Consider the following 13,034-nt stretch of genomic DNA (forward strand, 5'->3'; position numbering starts at 1 on the left):
TTTTCCTGAGAGACTAGACCAGTTTGCATTCCCACCAGCAGTGCAAAAGAGAACCTCTTTCTCCGCATCCTCGCCAACATCTGTTGTTGCCTGAGTTGTTCATTTTAGCCATTCTGACAGGTGTCAGGTGGTATCTCATAGTGGTTTTGATCTGAATTTCCCTGATGATGAGTGATGTTGAAGCATTTTTTCATATGTCTGTTAGCCAGCTTGATGTCTTCTTTGGAAAAGTGTCTATTCATGTCTTCTGTCCATTTCTTCACTGGATTATTTGTTTTCTGGGTGTTGAGTTTGCTAAGTTCTTCATAGATTTTGGATCCTAACCCTTATCTGATATGTCATCTGCAAATATGTTCTCCCATTCCATTGGTTTCTTTTTAGTTTTGTTGTTTCCTTTGCTGTACAGAAGCTTTTTATCTTGATGAGGTCCCAATTGTTCATTCTGGCTCTTGTTTCCCTTGCCTCTGGAGACACGTCAAGTAAGAAGCTGCTGGGGGTAAGGTCAAGGAGGTTGTTGCCTGTTTTCTCATCTAGAATTTTGATGGCTTCCTGTCTTACATGTAGGTCTTTCATCCATTTTGAGTTTATATTTCTGTATAGCGGCATAAAGTGGTCCAGGTTCATTTTCTGCGTGTTATCCCAAAAGCATTTGCTGAAGAGAGTAGAATCTTTTTTCCATTGAATATTCTTTCCTGTTTTGTCAAAGATTAGTTGGGCATACATTTGTGGGTCCAATTCTGGGTCCCCTATTCTGTTCCATTGCTCTATGTGACTGTTTTTGTGCCAGTACCATATTGTCTTGATAACAACAGCTTTGTAATACAGCTTAAAGTCTAGAATTGTGATGCCTCCAGCTTTGGCTTTCCTTTTCAGGAGTGCTTTGGCTATTTGGGGTTTTTTCTGCTTCCATACAAACTTTAGAATTTTATGTTTTAGTTCTGTGAAGAATGCTGGTGTTATTTTGATAGGGATTGCATTGAATATATAGATTGCTTTGGGTAGTATCAACATTTTAACAATATTTGTTCTTCCAATCCATGAACATAGAATGTTCTTTTTTGTTTCTTTTTGTATCTTCTTTAATTTCTTTCATAAGCTTTCTATAGTTTTCAGTGTATAGATCTTTCACCTCTTTGGTTAGGTTTATTGCTAGGTATTTTATGGTTTTTGGTGCAATTGTAAATGGGATCAATCCCTTGATTTCTGTTTCTGCTGCTTCATTGTTGGTGTATAGAAATGCAAGATATTTCTGTATATTGATATTGTATCTTGTCAGTTCTAGCAGTTTTTTGGCAGTCTTTTGGGTTTTCCACGTAGAGTATCATGTCCTCTGTGAAGAGTGAAAGTTTGACTTCCTTCTTGCTGATTTGGATGCCTTTTATTTCTTTGTGTTGACCAGTTGCTGAGGCTAGGACTTCCAATACTATGTTGAATAACAGTGGTGAGAATGGATATCCTTGTCCTATTCTTTACCTTAGTAGGAAAGCTCTCAGTTTTTCCCCATTGAGGATGATATTAGCAGTGGGTCTTTCATATATGGCCTTTATGATCTTGAGGTATGATCCTTCTATCCCTGCTTTCTTGAGGGTTTTTATCAAGAAAGGATGCTGTGTTTTGTCAAATGATTTTTCTGCATCTATTGAAAGGATTGTGTGGTTCTTCTCCCTTCTTTTATTAATGCGATGTATCGCATTGATTTATTTGCAGGTATTGAACCAGCCCTACATCCCAGGAATAAATCCCACTTGATTGCGATGAATAATTCTTTTAATGTATTGTTGGAGCTGGTTTGCTAGTAACTTGTTGAGAATTTTTGCATCCATGTTCATTAGGAAAACTGGTCTTTAGTTCTCCTTTTCAGTGCAGTCTCTGTCTGGTTTTGAAATCAAGGTAATGCTGGCCTTGATTTGGAATGAGTTTGGAAGTTTTCCTTCCATTTCTATTTTTTAGAACAGTTTCAAAATAATAAGTATTAACTCTTCTTTAAATGTTTGGTAGAATTCCTCTGGAAATCCATCCAGCCCTGGACTCTTTTTGTTAGGACATTTTTGATTACTGATTCAATTTCTTTACTGGTTATGGGTCTGTTCAAATTTTCTATTTCTTCCTGTTTTAGTGTTGGTAGTTCATATGTTTCTAGGAATTTGTCCATTCCTTCCAGATTGCCCAATTTGTTGGCATGTAATTGCTCATAATATTCTCTTACTATTGTTTGTATTTCTGTGGTATTGCTTGTGATCTCTCCTCTTTCATTCATGATTTTATTTATTTGAGTCCCTTCCTTTTTCTTTTTGATCAGTCTGGCTAGGGGTTATCAATTTGGTTAACTCTTTCAAAGAATCAGCTCCTGGTTTCATTGCTGTGTTTTACTGTTTGTGTTTTTTTTTTTTTTTCTTAATTTAGATATCATTGATTTCTGCTCTAATCTTTAGAATTTCCCTTCTTCTATGGGTTTTGGGCCTTATTTGTTCTTTTTTTTAATTTTTAGTTCTTTTAGGTGTAAGGTTAGGTTGTGCATTTGAGACCTTTTTTCCTTCTTTAGAAACTCCTGGATTGCTATATACTTCCCTCTTATGACCACCTTTGCTGCATCCCAGAGGCTTTGGGCTGTCATGTTTTCATTTTCAGTGGCTTACATGTACTTTTAATGTCCTCCTTAATTTCTTGGTTAACCCACTCATTCTTTAGTAGGGTGTTCTTTGGTCTCAAAATATCCAAGGTCTTTCCAAATTTTTCTTGTGGTTGATTTCAAATTTCATAGTATTGTAGTCTGAAAATATGCACAGTATGATTTTGATCTTTTTGTACTTGTTGAGGGCTGATTAGTCATTGTTATTTTTTTTGTCACTCTGCTATACCAAATCCTAGTTGATACAAGAACTATTTATGTGCTAGACCCTAGACTGTGCCCTGGGGATAAAATGGAGAGCAAAACCAGAGGCAGCCTCTGCTCTCCTTAAGCTTTTGTCTGGTGGAGACAAGAGACAATTATAAAAGAATGTACAGGATTGAAAAATTACAAATATGCCAGGAGGGTGGGCAATACAGGGACTTGATGTCTTCAGGGCATGGAACAGTCCCGAGGAAGCCATGTGTGACCATCAGTCTGAAGGATGAGGAGATTTTCTGGGACATGGACAGGTGATGCCTGCTCCAGGATAAGGAAAGAACCTGTGGCGGGGGGACAGTGGCGGAAAGGAACAGTAGACGACGTACAGGAAGGATGAGCTGGGAGAGCATGGTGGGAGGTGAGACGGGGCTAGAGAACACAGGCCAAGGCAAGTTCAGCCTTGCTCTTGTTGTCCACATGGAGACACTGATGCATGGAAAGAGCCCAGCACAGTGCCTGCTCGTGATTAGTGCTCACTGTGGGGTTCTTGCCATTATGTTGTTTAAAAACAAAAAATGTATTTGCTGCTTAAAAACACAAATATCACCATATCCATAATAGCTAAAACATGGAAACAACCTAAGTGCCACTGATGGCTGGATGGATAAAGAAAATGTAGCTCCTATATGTGGCAACATGGATGGATCTTGAGGACATTATGCTAAGTGAAATAAGTCAGAGAAGGACAAATGCTGTATGATATCACTTATACGTGGAATCTAAAAAAAAAAAAGAAAAAAGAAAAACCAAACTCATAGACACAGAAAACAGATTAGTGGTTGCAAAAGATGGGGTGGTGGTGGGTGACATAAGTGCAGGTCAAAAGGTGTTAAAAAGAAATTTTTTCTTTTCAAACACACTACAGGTATATCTAACAGAGGATCTAAAATGTAAAAGAAAATATCAGGTGTTGGCGAGGATGTGGAGCAACTGGAACTCACCACCCTAAACTGATGGCAGGAGTGGAAATGGTTACAGCCACTTGGGAAGACTGGAAAGAGGTTCACTATTCCAGATCCCCTGACCCAGCTCTTCTACTCCCAATAGAAATCCATGCACGTGGTCACCAATGGACCAAAAGACCAAAGACATACGCAGGATATATAAATAACAGCCCTAAACTGAGAACGACCCAAATGCCCATTAGGAGTAGAATGGATAAACGGGGGTAGAGTCACATAATGAAATGCCACACAGCAATGAGTACAAAGATATGCAGCTACATGCAACATGATGAGCCGTACAAAACACAGTGAGGTGAAGAGGCCAGACACAAAGGAGCACATGTGCTATGACCCTGCCAATGGGAAGACAGACCCAGGCAAAGTCCTTCTATGCCGTGAGAAGTCAGGACGGTGACTTTCCTTGGGGAAGGAGGTCAGGAGCAGGGTTTCTGGGTACTGGCTGGCCTCTATTGTTTTGGTCAGTGTGCCAGTAACATAAATTCATCATATTATACATTCATTATAAATTATAAGTTCATCAAAGTATACACATATGATATGTGCCCTGTTCATTCTGTATGTCACATTCAATTAAAATGCTTACATAAAATGCAGGTGCCTCCAGCAGCGAGTGGCTCTGGTTGAATAAGCAGCTGGGCTGTTTGCTGTGAGGCATTTCAAGAGGTTTGGATAGCAAATAGGAGAGCCCCCTGGTCAGCAGAGTAAGGGAGCAGATGGGAAGCTCTGAAATGGCAGGGTTCAGGGCAAAGAAAGGAGGGCTATGGAGGCAGCTCAGGGGAGAAACAGGGAGACACTCTGGGAAGGCCATTGACTATTTTACAGACTTGGTGAAAAATCTGGTGTGCAGTCCACAGTGTGAACTTTTTTCATGATGTAGCAGATGCGCCCTCACTTGTGAACCTGAGAATGCCTTTAAAAAAATAGAAACCCAGGAGCCTGGTAGGATCAGTTGATAGAGCACACTACTCTTGACCTCAGGGTTGTGAGTTCAAGCCCCACGTTGGGTGTAAAGATTACTTAAAAAAATAAAATCTTAAAAAAAGAAAAGAAAAGAAACGGACTAAGGTGCTGAGCTTCTTCAGGGATCCCCAAAGTGCAGAATAGACAGCAGACACAGGAGATAGAGCCAAGGCCAAGATCAACCATAAGAAAGTGAAGTCTCTGGGAATCAGCCCAAACCTTCAGAAGAACTTGTCTTTGTCTGGACCTCAGAGACCAGACATCCTCTCCCCGACAATAGGTGACGCAGCTTTGAGAGATTAGAGGTGAGTCACTGGTTGGGAGTAGAGCTCGGGGAAAACTTGAAAAGTCCCAGGGCAAGGCAACGGGATGTTTTTGGTCCTTTCAGTACTTCTGAGTCATCCACCTGCCAGTAGCCAGACCACCCCCTCCGGCCACCGGGACTGTAGCATTCCCATGTGACACAGAGGCCCTGCATGGCGCTGCAGACGGGAGCTCAGGCCTCTCATTGTGCCCTTGGGCAAAGCTGCACGGGGGTCTGAGAAGAACCCAGGCCACAGGGGGAAGGCTGATTCACTCCTGAACTCCTGAAGACTCATTAGCAAGAAGGGCCCCAGGCCTCACTGCATCGCACCCTTAAGCCAACTGATGGCTGCTGCCCTGCTGGGTGTTTGCTCATCTGATGTCCATTAGACTTTCCTTCCTTCCATCTTTTCTTTTCACTTTTTCTACTTTCTGTCCTTTTTCATTTCCTTCCTTCCTTCCTTCCTTCCTTCCTTCCTTCCTTCCTTCCTTCCTTCCTTCCTTCCTTCCTCTTTCTGTCTCTCTCCCTGCTCTGCCTCCCTCCCACTTTTTCCCTCCCACTTTTTCTCTCCCTCTTTCTCTCTTTCTCTCTTTCAATTTAAAAGTTTTATTATAGGGCACCTGGGTGGCTTAGTTAGTTTAGCCTCCAACTCTTGGTTTCAGCTCCAGTCATGATCTCGCAGGTTCGTGGGTTCGAGCCCCACGTTGGGCTCTGCTCTGACAGCGTGGAGCATGCTTGGGATTCTCTCTCTGTCCCTCCTCGCCCACTTGTGCTGTCTCTGCCTTTCTCAAAATAAATAAATAAACTTAAAAAGTTTTTAAGTTTTATCATAATAAATACCAAAAACTACCCAAAAGAATAAAGAAGAAAATAAAAATATCTAAACTCCCACACTCCCTAAGATAATTACTGTTTTAATGACAATTTTCTTCTTTTGAAAACAGGCATTTTTTAAACCAAACTCTTTATTTTATAATAGATTTGCATTTGCAGAAAATGTACAAAGGAAGTACAGAGAGTCCCTGTATACTCCCCTGTCTTAGTTTGGGTTGCTATAAACAAAAATACCACAGGCTGGGGGGCATAAACAACAGACCTTTACCCTTTACTTCTGAATGTGTAGGAGGCTGGGAAGTCCCAGATGGAGGAGCCGGCAAATCCAATGACAAGTGACAACGTGCATGGCAATGAGAAGGCAGCATGAAAGAGCTGTGTCTCTTCTTGTAAGAGCACTAACCCCATTTGCGAGGCCCTCCCTTCATGACCTGCTTGCCCCCCAAAGGCACCACTTCCTAACACTGTCACAACGGGGGTTAGCATCTCGACATAGGAGTTTGGGAATGGGACACAAACATTCAGTCCCTAGCACCCACACCAGCAATTTCTCCTGCTACTAACATCTTAGGTATGGAGGATACATTTGTTACTGCTAATGAGCCAGTACTGAAACATTACTGTGAGCTGCAGCCTGTATCCACTCAGATTTCCTTAGTTTTACCTAATGTCCTGTTCCTGTTCCCGGACCCCTCCCATGGTGTCGCTTTACACTTGGTTGTCATGTCTACTTAAGACTCCTCTTGGCTGTGTCAGTTCCCCTGTTTTTGACAACCTTCAAAGTTTTGAAAACTGGTCATATATTTTATACAGTGTCCCTCAATACGGATTTGTCCGTTGCTTTCCCTATGGTCAGACTGAAGTTACAGGCAGGTTTGAGCCCCTCTGGAAGAGGTGGTGTCTAGGAGGGGCTGGTATGGCCCTCACGGGACCCCTGGCCTGCGACTGATTCCCCAGGCTGGCAAAGATGAGGAAAGGGGATGCTGCCAGACTGGGAGTCTCCCGAGGTAATGTCCACCCCCAGACTTCCTTCCTAAGGACTCCAGTTCAGACCCTGAAGTTGATTATTAACAAACGATGACTCGCATGTCTGCAGCCCTTTAGAGTTTACAAAAGACTATTATTAAAAACAAAATGAATCACTAGAATAGCTGCTCCAGTGCCAAGCTATTGTTAGTAGCCCGCGGAGGTGGAAGATATCATGCCCATTTCACAGATGGGAAACAAGTTAACTGAGGTTAAGTGACTGGCCCTGTCACAAGGTTGAAAAGTGAGAAAACAGAGATGTAACCCCAGATCAGTTCCAATGTTCCTCTATTATCCCGCCATCCACCTGCATTGATGTAGGGCCCTGCTCTCCCTTATACAGGTGAAGAAACCAAGGTTCATAGAGAAGCAGTGCCTCAGCGCTCAGAGGCCCAGCCCACCGTTGCCAACAGACCCAAGTGTCCAGATCTGCCCAGGGCCAGCCTGGGGACAGGGCTGGTGTTGGGACCCTGGAATGCAGGCTGATGATCACTATGCAAGCAGCCCAGCCAGGTGGCATTTCAGAGGGAAGGTGCCAAGGCTCTGGGGTCCAACTGGGTTAGCATCTGGTGCTTCGGCTCCCCGCCCCCAGACCTCACCAGGAGGACAGGGACCAGAAAGAACTTCCAAGATGGCCACTCACCAGACACTGGACAGCCTGGGGGCTTCAGGCCACAGCTGTCCCTCAGTGCAGCTTTGAACCTGGCCGTTCAAACTAAGGCCGTTACTCACATGATAGTGAAGGAATGAAGAAGTCAGTCCAGAGCAATCCCCCATCCCTGGGGCTGAAATGCCAAATGCACTGGCCCTAGGGGGCCACCAATGTGGCCACCTGACAAGTGCTACCCTTCTCCCAGAGCTGGGACAGTCACTTCCCACTCCTGGAGCACCTCCCTTCTGCTTTTGGATGGTCCTCTCTCTTAACATTCAATTTCCCTTCAACCGAACCCTAACCTCCCTTTGGCTCTAGTTCAACTTTCTGGGCCACACAGAACAGAAGGACTTTCTTCATTTCTTCTGATATTTAACTGGGTGCCCCCCCACACCCCCAAACAACCACAGCTACATCTGCAGCCCCTCCCCAGGGCCCCACCCTTGCCCTGCACTCTTACCCCAGCTGCCTCCCAACCTCCCTCTTTCCTTTTCTGTTCCCCCTGTAATGGGTTGAATTGTGTCCCAATTATGTAGAAATCCTAACCGCCCCCCTCCCCGTACCTCAGGATGCAGCCTTGTTTGGAAATAGGATGATCACAGTTGTAATGAGTTAAGAAGAGGTTGGGAGGGTGGGTCCTAATCCAGTATTACTGGTGTCATTATCAAAAGGGGGAATTTGGACACAGAAGCAGATGTGCACAGAGGGAAGACACAGGAAGAACATTGCCATCTGGGAACCAAGAGCAGAGGTTTGATCCTTTCTTCCAGACTTCAGAAGGAAGCAGACTTGATAACAGCTTGAACTTGGACTTCCAGCTTCCAGAACCATGAGGCGAAACATTTCTCTTGTATAAGCCGCCCAATCTCTTGCTTGCAGCCCTAGCAAATGAATACACCCTCCTTTGACCATTCATTCAAAAATACTGAGCCCCTGACATGTGCTAGGGATAAAGCAATGAAGATTAACAGAAACTTTCCTGGGGCTTATACTTGCAAGGAGAAAAGACAGGAAGATAATGAACACTTGAAGGTAAGAGAATTCCACACTGTCATTAAGAGCTCAGAAGGAAACAGACATGGGCTCCTTTGACTCTCCCACAATGCTCTGTCCCCATCAGCCCTCTTGCCTCTTCCTAGACAAGGGCTGAGGACTCTGTCCTAAGAAGGTCTTTGTCCAGCCCTGCTGTGCTCCCTTGCCTGTCCACCTGTGCTGCATTCTATCACCAGAGAAAAATTGGAAAGACTTCCCTCCACCCCTGCCTCCCTCAGCTCTCCTGCACCCCCTAACCTCAGAGAGGAGTAGTATCCTCCATAGTGCCCTCTAAACTGCTCTTCCTGGAGCCACTGCTTTCTTCCTGGACTAATGTCCCCTCTCAGCTGCCAGGACCCTTCTCTCTCCCTGCTTCTTCTCCTTTGCCGCCTCCTCCCTCTGCTCTCACTTATTTTCTTCAACCTTTCACTGGGAAGAATTTCAAGCCTACAGAAAAGTTGCCAGAACAGTTCAATGAATACTCTCATATCTTTCATCTAAGTTCACCAATTGTTAACATTTTGCCACCTTTCTTTATTTCCATGTGTATATACTGACTATTATTTGATGCTGACCCATTGGATAGGAAGCTGAGGCCATCATGACCCATCACCCTGAAATAGTTCAGCTGTATATCTCCCAAGAGCAGAACATTCTCTTACATGACTAATTTTTTTTTTTTTTTACAAATAGTTTATTGTCAAATTAGTTTCCACATAACACTCAGTGCTCATCCCCACAAGTGCCCTCCTCCATGCCCATCCCTCCTCCCCCCCACATCCATCAGTCGGCATTCAAGAGTCTCTCATGGTTTGCCTCTCTCCCTTTCCCCCACCATTTCCCCCATTCTTCTCCCCCTTGGTCCTCCGTCAAGTTCCTCCTAATCCTCCTATACGTGCAAACATATGATATTTGTCCTTCTCTGCCTGACTTATTTCGCTCAGCATAACACCCTCAAGGTCCATCCATGTTGCTACACATGGCCAGATTTCATTGTTTCTCATTGCCATGTAGTATCCCATGGTATAGATAAACCACATCTTCTTGATCCATTCATCTGTTGATGGACACTTAGGCTCTTTCCATGTTTTAGCTATTGTGGAGAGTGCTGCTATGAACATGGGGGTACATGTGCTCCTATGCATCAGCATTTCTGTATCCCTTGGGTAAATTCCTAGCAGTGCTATTGCTGGGTTACATGACTAGTTTAAATATTCAGGAAATTTTACATTGATACACTACTATTACTGTTATGTAAAATACAGTCCATATTTAAATTTCTTTTCTTTTATGCCTTTATTTTATTTTGAGAGAGAGAGAGACAGAGAGTGAGCAGGGGAGGGGCAGAGAGAGGGGGAGATACAGAATCTGAAGCAGGCTCTGGACTCTGAGCCCAGCACAGAGCCCAATGCAGGGCTCGAACCCATAGACCATGAGATCATGGCCTGAGTTGAAGTTGCAAGCTCAACTGACTGAGCCACCCAGGCACCCCTCAATATTCAAATTTCTACAATTGTCGTAACTAATGTCCTTTGAAACATTTTTTTTCCTGATCCAAGAGCTAACCTGGGATCTCGCACTCATTGAGTTGTTGTATCCCACCCTTCAGAGAGGCACCATTCCAAGGGCACCCATTCTCAGGCCATCACCTCTCTGTGGATGGCTTGGGGGTTTGAGTCTGCACCACCGTTTCCAGCCCTGACTCAGCCTTTCCTTGTGGTTATTTCCTCCTCCTTAGACTGCCAGCTGCTCTGGAGCAGAGACTCTAGTCCATCTCTTTATCTTCTGTGCCCAGTCCAGTGCATGGTGAGTCCATCATGTAGGGAAGACACATAGCCAGAGTCAGCTAGACCTGGATTTAATGTGTGGCTCCACCAGCCTCTAGTGTTGGGACTTCCTCAAGTTATTTCATGGTTGCTGTGTGCAGATAATACAGCCTACCTCGTAGGGCTACCATGAGAATCTCCTTAGGTACTGTTTTTGAATGCCTGGCACATGCTATGTCCAGAAGCAGGAAGGGTGTAGGGGAGAGAAAGGATTGTCTGTGATGTCCAGCAGACCTCAAAATGGAGGAGGGCAATGGAGCACCATCCCTGAGCTCCCAGACTCTGCTGGCTCCCTGCTCTAAGCAGTCTGACCCTCCTGGACTTGGTGACTATAGAACCTAGTGTGAATGAAAGCACATTTAATACATGAAAACTCAAGCTGGTCTGGAGAGGTGGGATTAAAGCACCTTGGCAAGAGATCTAGCACATCATCTTGACCAGACACTTCGTGAATAGGATAGCCTGGCCATAATTTAACCCAACCATGGAACAACCCCTACCTGCCCACAGAAGAAATAATCGGGAGTCCCATCAGCCTAGGGCCCCTCCCAAACTTCTGTCAGGGCTGTGATGGGGGTCTGAGGCTTCCCGCAGTAGGAAGGACCGGCTGCCCCAGGAACACATTTGTTAATATCAGATTCCACAGCAACAGCTGGATCCAATTTAACTACGGAGCATTGACGGCGAGCCCTGGCTACCAGCCAGCACCCCTCAGGAGGCTCAGAGCCTGCTATTCCCTTTTCCACGGAGATAGAATTGCTAAGGGCTCCCTGGGCTCATCCAGGCCCCTAGTACCTTCCAAGCAGCTGGGGAGAGAGAGGAAGTGACCAGCACTCACTGGCAACCCAACCTTTTGTTCCCTGCAGACCTGTCTCTCTGCCTGCCTCTCAGGTCCTCCAAAACATTAAGTGATTGCCACAGGGGCCTGGTGGCAAGAAGCTGAAAGTTCTCTGTCTGCAGGGGTATTTGGGTCCTGGGGTAACATTTCCATTCTGTCTAATGCAAAGAAAAACATGCATACTTATGCTCCCTGACCCCCAAACACACACACACACACACACACACACACACACACACACACGTATGTGCCCGCACATTATGCCACTCTCTGGCATCAGACTTCCATCATGCCTTCTGCTTGGAAATCACAGGCTCTTAGAACAAGTAGAATATCTAGTCCAATACTCATTGTCCAGAGGGGCAGGGAGTTGGCAAAAAGGTCAACAAGCAAAGCAGGTTTCTGATCCCAGTGCATTTCACTGCAAATAAATAATCTTTATTAATGATAATAGCAACATCATGTCTACTGGGTGCCTAATTTAAACCAGATTTTGCTAATGGATATTTGAAATACAGTTGTTCTTTGAAATTAATGGTCAAAATAAGCAGAGGTTTGGCAAGGTGAAGTATTTTGCCCAAAGCCACATACTTAACATGCAGCAAAACTGGGAATCATACTCGGGTTGGCCTTGTATCAAATGATAGGATTTCCTCCACTGCAGGTGGGCTCAGCCATCCCAGGCCCTGTCATTAAAATTTATTTATTTTTAAATTTTTTTAATGTTTTTATTTATTTCTAGGAGAGAGAGAGACAGCACGAGCAGGGGAGGGTCAGAGAGAGAGACACACAGAATCTGAAGCAGGGTCCAGGCTCTGAGCTGGCAGTCAGCACAGAGCCCGACGCGGGGCTTGAACCCACGAACCGCGAGATCATGACCTAAGTGAAAGTCGGACGCTTAACAGACTAAGCCACCCAGGCGCCCCCATTAAAATTTAGATGGCTTTGGTAAGGTCCTGCCTTAAATCATCCCCAGCCAACAACTGAAGGAGACAAGAAGGAAGGACACCAGAAGGGGGTGTGAGGTCTCCACAGGAAGTGAAAGAGTGCAAGGGACACATTTTCCAGCCTTCCCAATCTGTCAGCCTCCAAGACAGAGATGGAGGTTGAGGCCCCCTGAAAATGCCCTCCTGGGAAGAGACCCCGTTTCCGTGGGAGGACAGTTTTCTGGGTAGGATGTAGGGAAGCAGGGCTCACGGCACTGTGCATGGGAAACATAGATGAAATCCTCCTGGGGACTGTTTGGTCATTTATATTAAGAGCTTTTCAAATGTGCTTATGTTTTGACCTGGTCTTACTGTACAAATGTCCATGCTGAGCCATTGACCGTGTCTCTCTGATACTCATTTCCTTCCTTCTGATAACTACAACCCCAGTCCTCCTCCCCAATAATCAGTCCACCTAGTCCAGGTGGGGTGAGTATGTGACAGAGACTTGGCCAATCAGAATCCTCCCACTCGGCCACAGTGATTGGTTCTGGAGATAAGCTATGAATCGAACCAGGCCAATGGGATTCAGTGCTGAGACTTTTGTTGAAACTATTGAGAAAGAGAACTCTTTTACAGGGATGTTATGAAGCTACCAGGAGGTGAGCCTATTGGCAACCACCCTGACCCTCAGCTTGGGGGTGGAGGTGGGGGTGAGGGTGGGATCCGTCTTTGCTCATTATGGGAGATGGTGTATGAAGTGGGAGCTAAAGTCCTCCTG

The sequence above is a fragment of the Hyaena hyaena genome, unplaced genomic scaffold (assembly GCF_003009895.1).
Source record: "Hyaena hyaena isolate Hyena2069 unplaced genomic scaffold, ASM300989v1 scaffold_7, whole genome shotgun sequence".
Lineage (NCBI taxonomy): Eukaryota > Metazoa > Chordata > Mammalia > Carnivora > Hyaenidae > Hyaena > Hyaena hyaena.